The following is an 8423-nucleotide window of genomic DNA, read 5'->3' as shown; positions in this document are numbered from 1 at the left end:
GAGCCAGTTTGGCTGCGTGGAGTGTGAACCGTTTGCAGTTGCTGGTGTGAGAACCGGTGCGTCCAGAAGAAGACTGAGACTCCCTGCGCGTGTTTCCAAGAAGACGAAGCAGTGGTGTGTCCAGAACCGTCCCTGTACTGCCAGAACTTGTGCTGGGTGCAGCAAGGATACGCTGTGGACAGCATACACTGACCGGTGGATAGCCCTGAATCCGGTGCAATCGAACTCTTGTATTTCATGGCTATTAGTTTCTGAGTCTTTTCGTTTTTAAAAGAAAAGGGAACTGTTGTATTTGTTTTTTAAGGCAGTGAAAAGGAAAGGGTCGTTGCTTGGAATTTTCGCTGGAGAGATTTCGTGTGAGAAATTCTAAGTCGTTTCGTGTGAACCCCAGTCCCAGCCTTGCATTGCAGTTCTCCGCCGTTTATCTTGCCATTTGTGTGAAACCTGTTATGACTATTCGTCGAATTAACATTGTTATTTGACAGATGTCGGCCTGCATGATTTTTTACTTTAATTATATCCTATCATTAAAATGGATTCTTTCATTTAACTAGCTGGAAACAAACGGATTCTATAATTTGTGAACGTGATCTGTATTCTCCTCGGCGCTCTCCGTACCGAGGTGGTGGTTTTATAAAATTATTGAAGGAAAAAGAAGGGTTTGTCGAATCTTGTAATTGCTTGAAAGCAGAGGTTGTTCAGTTTTTTTTTTTTAAAAGATAGCAGAGTTCAGAGATGGCTAATCCCCTTGCAGATTCATATTTAAATGAGTCTTCAAAACTTGATGGAGAAAACTATGTAAATTGGAAATTTAAAATCATAACAGTACTAGAGGCATACAATCTCTGGCCGATTGTCAAGGGTGACGAGACCAAGCCTCAACCTCCTACTAACACTCAAGATTGGGAGAAGCGTGAAATAAAAGCAAGGGTGTTGCTACGCATGTCAGTGAAGGACAATATTATTCCTCACATTCGGGACTGTGAAACTTCGAAGGCGACATGGGACACTCTCAAAGGTTTGTATGAGACGTCTAATGCAAACCGTATTTTATTTTTAAAAACAAAGATGCTATCTATCAAAATGGATGCCAATGAAAGCATTAGTAACTTTGTTTCCCGAATTAAAGACTTTAGTGATAAGCTTGGTGATATTGGTGAGAAGGTTTCTAGTACAGACTTGGTAACTGTTACGTTAAAGGGGTTAGTCCCAGACTATAAAGTCTTTATTTCAGCTCTCTCAGCTAGACCGACACCTCCTACATTTGAAGAATTGGCTGGAATTCTTCTTCAAGAAGAAGAGCGCATGAAAACTTTTGAACTGGAGTCAAATGGTTCTGATTTGGCTTTGACTGCAAGAGGCCAAAAACCATTCCGAGGGAGACCATGGGACAGAAACAGAGGCCGTTTTCAAGAAAAGAAGAAAGGTATGGCACCTCCTAATTCTTATGTTAAAAGGAACATTGTATGTCATTATTGTGGAAAACCTGGACATCTGGCAAAAGATTGCTATAGGAGAAAGAATAATGAATCAAATCAAAGACATAGCAGGCATAATGGAAATTACATAAACAGAGACACCTCAGTGAATGATGGATTTAAAAATCTTAAGTTATTTCTTTCTGATGCTGCATTGTCTGCTGAAACTGATGATGAGAATACTTGGTTTATAGATTCTGGTGCATCAGCACACATGACTTGTAATAAAGAATGGTATGATAAATATTATGAGAAATCTGATGGTACACACATTTACCTAGGAGATGATAGGTCACTTAAAGTTCAAGGCTATGGCATAATAAATGTGTACTTACCTAATGGACAAATGCGACAGATTCATAATGTGATGTATGTACCTGCTCTTAAAAAGAATTTGCTATCTGTTTCCGCTATCACTGATAATCATTTAAAAGTAGAATTTGGTAAACTGGGATGTATAGTGAAAGATGTTCAGGACCACTACAAGGTTGTTTCTACAGGTACCAGGGTTGGAGGATTGTACAGATTGGATGTGACAGTCAAGCGCCATGTTGCATTGACATCTCAAGAGACATCGACAGCAGAATTATGGCATCACAGGTATGGGCACCTTAATTACAATGATTTATCGTTGTTACAAAGGAAATCAATGGTTGAAGGTCTTCCTGTTATGAAGTGTGAACATTTACCATGTGAAGCTTGTGCACTTGGTAAGCAGCATAGAGAAGAGTTTCCTGTTCATACTGAGAAATGAAAGTATGATATACTTGAATTAATTCACACTGATGTATGTGGACCTATGCAAACTAGGTCTCTTGGTGGTGCTTCATACTTTGTTATTTTTATTGATGATAGATCTAGATATACCTGGGTCTATTTCGTTAGAAGGAAAAGTGACATATTTGAGTATTTTAAAGAGTTTCGAAATATGGTTGAAAAACAAACAGGAAAGTGCATTAAAATACTCAGATCTGATCAAGGGGGTGAATATAAATCAAAAGCATTTAACACCTATTGTAAATCTAATGGAATTCAACAACAGTTCACAGTGCCACATACCCCTCAGCAAAATGGTGTTGCTGAGCGACGGAATAGAACCTTGGTGGAATCTGCTCGTAGTATGCTGCAAGGCAAGAACATCTCTAATGGTTTCTGGGCAGAAGCCATTAACACTGTTGTTTATCTGAAGAATCGATGTCCCACTAAGCAATTAGTTTTTCAAACTCCTTTTGAGGTTCTTTATGGTTATAAACCTGATGTGAGTCATTTCAAAGTCTTTGGATGTACTGCTTTTGCTCATATTCCTGAAGCTAACAGAAGAAAACTTGATGCCAAGTCCATCAAGTGTATTTTCATTGGATATTGTACGGATCAGAAAGCCTATAAATTGTTTGATCCAAGTTCCCATAAACTATTTGCAAGTCGTGATGTATTGTTTCATGAGCAGACTGATAAAAGTAATACAAAGAATGATACATGGCATATTTCTAATGATGCGCATATCAAGCTTGATACTTTGATTAAGCAGGAACAGGAACAGGTCCAGGTACAGGTACAGGATCAGGATGATAGCAGCAATACGAGCACATCTAGCAGCAGTGAGTCATCACAAGGGGGTGATACACCTCAAAGCGGACGAATCATGGATGACACACCCACACCAAGAAGGTCGTCTCGACAGACTCGGGCTCCTGCAAGGTATAGAGACTATGCCTTAATGTCTAATATAATGAATGTTGAAGAACCAATTGATTATGAGCAGGCTAAACAACATGAACCATGGATTAATGCTATGAATGATGAGTATGTTTCTATTATGAAAAATCAAACATGGGAATTAGTGGAACTTCCTGAAAATAAAGTTCCAATTGGAAGCAAATGGTTGTATAAAACAAAATTTAAAGCAGATGGTACAATTGATAAATTTAAGGCAAGATTAGTAGCAAAAGGATATGCTCAACAGGAGGGCATTGATTATGAAGACACTTTTGCACCAGTAGCTAAGTTGAATACAATTAGATTACTGATTGCCTTAGCCACAAAACATAATTGGAATATACATCAAATGGATGTCAAATCTGCTTTTCTAAATGGTGATTTACAGGAAGAAGTTTATTTGGTTCAACCTGAAGGGTTTGTCAAACAGGGACAGGAGCATCTGGTTTGCAGGTTAAGAAAGGCATTGTATGGTTTGAAACAGGCACCAAGATCATGGTATGTAAAGATTGATACTTTTTTTCTTCAGAATGGGTTTGTGAAAAGCAAAAATGATCCTAACTTGTATGTTAAGAAAGATGAAACAGGAAATGTTGCTTTAATATCTTTGTATGTGGATGATCTCATTATAACAGGCAGTGCTCACAAATTAATTGAAGAAATTAAATTCCAGTTGTCACAGGTTTTTGAAATGAAATATTTGGGTGAAATGCATTATTGCTTAGGAATTGAGGTATGGAGAGAACATGGTAAAACTTTGATCACTCAAAGCAAATATACAAAGGAGATTCTTAAAAAGTTCAATATGACAGATTGCAAAGCTATGTCAACTCCCCTAGAACATAATGCAAAGTTGTACAAAGAAGATGGATCAAAAGAGGCAGATGGAACATTATATCATCAGTTAGTGGGAAGTTTGAACTATCTCACCACTACCAGGCCAGACATTGCATACTCAGTCAGTATCCTTAGTCAGTTCATGGCTAAGCCTTCAGGAAATCACTGGAATGCTGCAAAGAAAGTTCTCTGATACTTAAAGGGAACATTGAATCTTGGTATTATGTATACTGATGTATCTGATGTTGTACTGACAGGTTTTTCTGATTCAGATTGGGCAGGAAATCCAGATGACAGACGATCTACCTCTGGCTATGCATTTCATATTGGATCAGGAGTCGTATCTTGGAGTCGTAAGAAACAGCCAACTGTTTCTTTATCATCAACAGAATCAGAGTACAAAGCTTTGACCAATGCCACTTGTGAAGCTATTTGGTTGCGGAGAATTCTTGCAGATCTTGAAGAAGCGCAAAGTGGTGCAACATGTATCAATTGTGATAATCAGAGTACTATCAAATTAGCACATAATCCAGTTTACCATGCTAGAACAAAACACGTTGAGTTACAGTACCACTTTGTACGTGAGAAAATTATGTCAAAAGAAATTGGATTGATATTTTGTAACAGCAAGGATAATGTGGCTGATATATTTACTAAGCCCCTTGGTAAAATCAAATTTGAAGTTTTTAGAAGTCAGTTAGGTATTGTAGAAAATCCATTTCTCCATTAAGGGAGGATGTGAAAATAATGCAGGAATAGATTTAGTTATGAAGCAGTTGAACAAAATTAGTTATGAGCAGTTGAACAGAATTAGTTTGTGTGGTTAGGAATTGGTTGCACATATTTCCTATATAAGTGTAATGTAACTGAGCAAATAAGTTAATAAAGTGGTGTGCGAGTTTTCTGTTCTAATTTTAAGTCCACTCCGCCTCCGGCAATTAATGGATTATTCTGCAATGTACCTTCTCCTGTAAATCCAACCTGTTCAACAAAATAAGAAAAAGAACTGCTGCAGCTTCTCCCTTTTAAATCAGATGACAGAAATGTATGACCAATAGGATTCTCGTGATTTGGCAAGAGAGGAATAGGTTGGAATTTCATGTCGTAACAGGAGGAGGAGGAATAGGTTGGAATTGCTCTGTCGTTGCCACCGTCGTGATTGGCATATTCAAATGGTTCTGTTGCTCCACTCCTGCATGACCAATAGGATTCTCGCGGTTTGTCAAGAGAGGAATAGGTTGGAATATACAGGAGGAGGCATAGAAAAATGGATCCTGCAGTGCTTCCTTAGGCATGGGCCTTCTCTTCCGATCCCACGACAACAAACTGTTTATGAGATCAATGGCCGCGGCACTTGCCGTCAGTAGAAGACACGACAATTGTTTAGTGGAATCAACATTCCCAAACTCTTCTGGAAAGCTGTAACCCTTTAAGTTGGCAAGCAGTAACCCCTCACGCCAACTTCCGGTATCAGGAGAACCAATGACAGAGCAAATGCTATGCAGCTGATGTAGCGCGTTAGAGCCTGTAAATATTGGATAACCAGTGAGCAGCTCCGCCATGATAACGCCCATTGGCCAAATGTCATTGGACAAACCATATTCAGTGGATCCAAACAAAAGCTCGGGTGCTCGATATGGGCGTGTCCCAACATATGATTCCAGTGGCTTATTCTTCCGTATTCTAGTAGCCAGCCCGAAATCAGCAATTTTAATAGACGTACCTCCCCTCACTAATAAATTCTGTGGTTTCAGGTCCCTGTGACAATATCTTTCATAAGACATGCTTTGAAGCCCTTTCAAGATCTGGAAGCAAAAGCTTCTCACCTCGTCCTCAGAGAACGAACGGCCTCTCCCTCTTCTATGGAGCTCTGACAGATCACAGTCCATCAGCTCAAGCACCGCGTACAACGTGGTGCCCTCCAATATGATATCATGCAGGTAAAGTATGTTGGGATGAAACCTCAAATCTGCTAAACAATTCACCTCTGCGCAATCCTCATATCTAGAGAAGTTTCCGTTGATTCTCTTGATGGCCCAAAATTCACCCGTAACCTTATCCACTGCCTTCCAAACGGTTCCATGACTTCCTTTTCCCAACTCCTCAACAATAACATAACGATCCATGGCACTCACTCTGAAATTAGAAAACAGTAACAACACTCGCCTTCTGTTCTCTTCACTCTGAAATTAGAAAACAGTAACAGTGGCCTTGCCTTCTCTTCTCTCCTCGCTCGCCTCGCCACGCCAAATATTAGACTGAGGTTCCAACTTTGCTCACAATTTTCACGTTCGCCTTATCTGCTGCTACCGATTCTATTAAAGTTTAGATCAATTTGGGAAAGACATATGATAAGATAAAAAGAAGAAGGGATCATGTTTTAATACGCTTCCCTCTCCCTCTTGGGCGCGTCTTTCAAATGGTGGGCTTTTCTAGGATCGGTGCAGTTTTACTTTGAGGTTTTTTTCGGGGTGTTCTTTTAATATAATAAAGGTGATAAAAATATTTTTAAAATAATTTATTTTTAAGAAAACTTAATAATCATAGATGGTGAGAAAGGTGGTCTTCTACTCTTCCTCGGTTTATACCGGTGAAATAGTGGGCTCTTGTGTTCTTTACCAAGACTCTTAGACAATAGATAAAGTATTAAATTAATATTCTGAGCTTAATCTCTCTATTTACTCACATTCATATTAGGAGCAACTTGGTGTACCTAATAGTTATAATGTGTTTGAGGACATCTTAGTGCACTTAGAGGTTATAATGGGTTAGAGTCATCTTAGTGCACCCTAATGGTTACAGCTAATTAGGGGTAGCTTCATGCACCTATTGCATATGGTGTTTATAGTTCTCCATTCTACTAATAATAAAGTAAATAAAATGTAATTTTAAATTCAAAGCCATTTTGATATGTTCAACATTAACAATGATGCCTTACCATTTTCATTCATTTCAACAAATTTACTTTTATGACAATGTATTTGTACCTTTTAGTTTTTTTTTTTTTTAATATTTGATATTTTTCTTTTCAATTTTATATATAATTGATTTGTATTTTATATATCCACCAATAAATAGCAAGGTTCTAATTTAAGAAACTACTTAAAAAAAGCATAAACATGGGATTTTTATGTATGTTTCATATCAAGAATGGAAGGAAAGCATAGTTCATATGTTCAAATTTTATGTTTATACATCTACAACCTCATATGTAGGTGTAAAAAAAAATTGCAAAGTTTATTGTATTTCTATCTATGAAATAATTAAAAATGATGGGAATTAGAATATTGCAATGTCAAATTAGACGATAAATATAATAAAAAAGTTATAAATATTTTTGTAATAATTTTAATTGAGAAAGAAAAAACTTATATTACTTATAGAAATTACTAAAAAAATTAATTAACTAAATATATTTTCTTCATTAGTTAATAAGTACATGATCACTATAACAACCAATTCCATTATCCTTATCTTTAACATATATGTTACAAATATTATAGTATATTCTATTTGTTAATTAAATATGGGTTTATCATTATATTTGTAATTAATGAAATACATTTTACATTTTCATTGTTTTTTTTTTTAAATCATAAATTTTAAAATTAATTTGCAAGCTCATTACTATATGTAATTTTAATTAATATATTATAGAGAACATATATATAAATCCATTAAGTGATATTTGTTGTACTTTCTAAGAACTACGTACCTAAGAATATCATATTTCATTTCTTTTACCACAACCCTCTTTTCCTTTCTCTGCATGTTACCATTTTCCTCGAGCTCTCCACATTACCCTTTTCTCCAACAAAGGCTTAAAACGAATTCACTTGGGATGAGAAAGAATCCACGGTAGGCTACATGAGAGCATAACCATTGAAGCTTTGCTAGGGTGTACCATATATATATATTATGAATAATTCTTCAAACTACATTTTTTTTAACTAAATCTACAAATTAATTTAGTAAGATATATAAAATGCCAAAAAACAACTTTTGAATAGTTTAAAGAATTTTGCAAAGAAAAAAAAATTATATATATATATATATATATATATATAATGTAGTTTTAGTCCCTAGTGTAGTTCACTTCATCAAGCAATTAAAACATGCTATATTTTTTTATATTTTTATTTTTTTCTTTAAAACTATACATTTTGTTAGAAATATGTTATCATTGATGGGTAAGGCAAAGAAGATGATGGTAGATTGTTAGAATATGTTGCCATTGTCAAAGGTGTTGTTGGCATAACAAGGACGTTGGACAAGTATTGACAAAGATGTTTCCATTAGGTCATTGATGTCACATATGTCAATGGTGATTTATCTAGATCAAAGGTAGTGAAATGGAAAAAAAAGAGAAGATTGCAAGAAGAATTGAGATGA

The 8423-nt window shown here is 36.2% G+C and overlaps 1 pseudogene; it reads right to left on the bottom strand.

Annotated features, from left to right (window-relative positions):
- Positions 1-5128: 5128 nt before the first annotated feature.
- LOC149138816 (cyclin-dependent kinase F-4 pseudogene) lies at positions 5129-6157 on the bottom strand (annotated as a pseudogene).
- Between the last annotated feature and the right edge of the window lie 2266 nt (positions 6158-8423).

This window comes from Pinus tabuliformis, chromosome X (assembly GCF_031772625.1).
Source record: "Pinus tabuliformis cultivar Carrire ecotype Pingquan chromosome X, CPIR1, whole genome shotgun sequence".
Taxonomy (NCBI): Eukaryota; Viridiplantae; Streptophyta; class Pinopsida; order Pinales; family Pinaceae; genus Pinus; species Pinus tabuliformis.
Note: the sequence above shows the minus strand (reverse complement) of the source record. Positions and strands in the feature narration are given on the sequence as shown.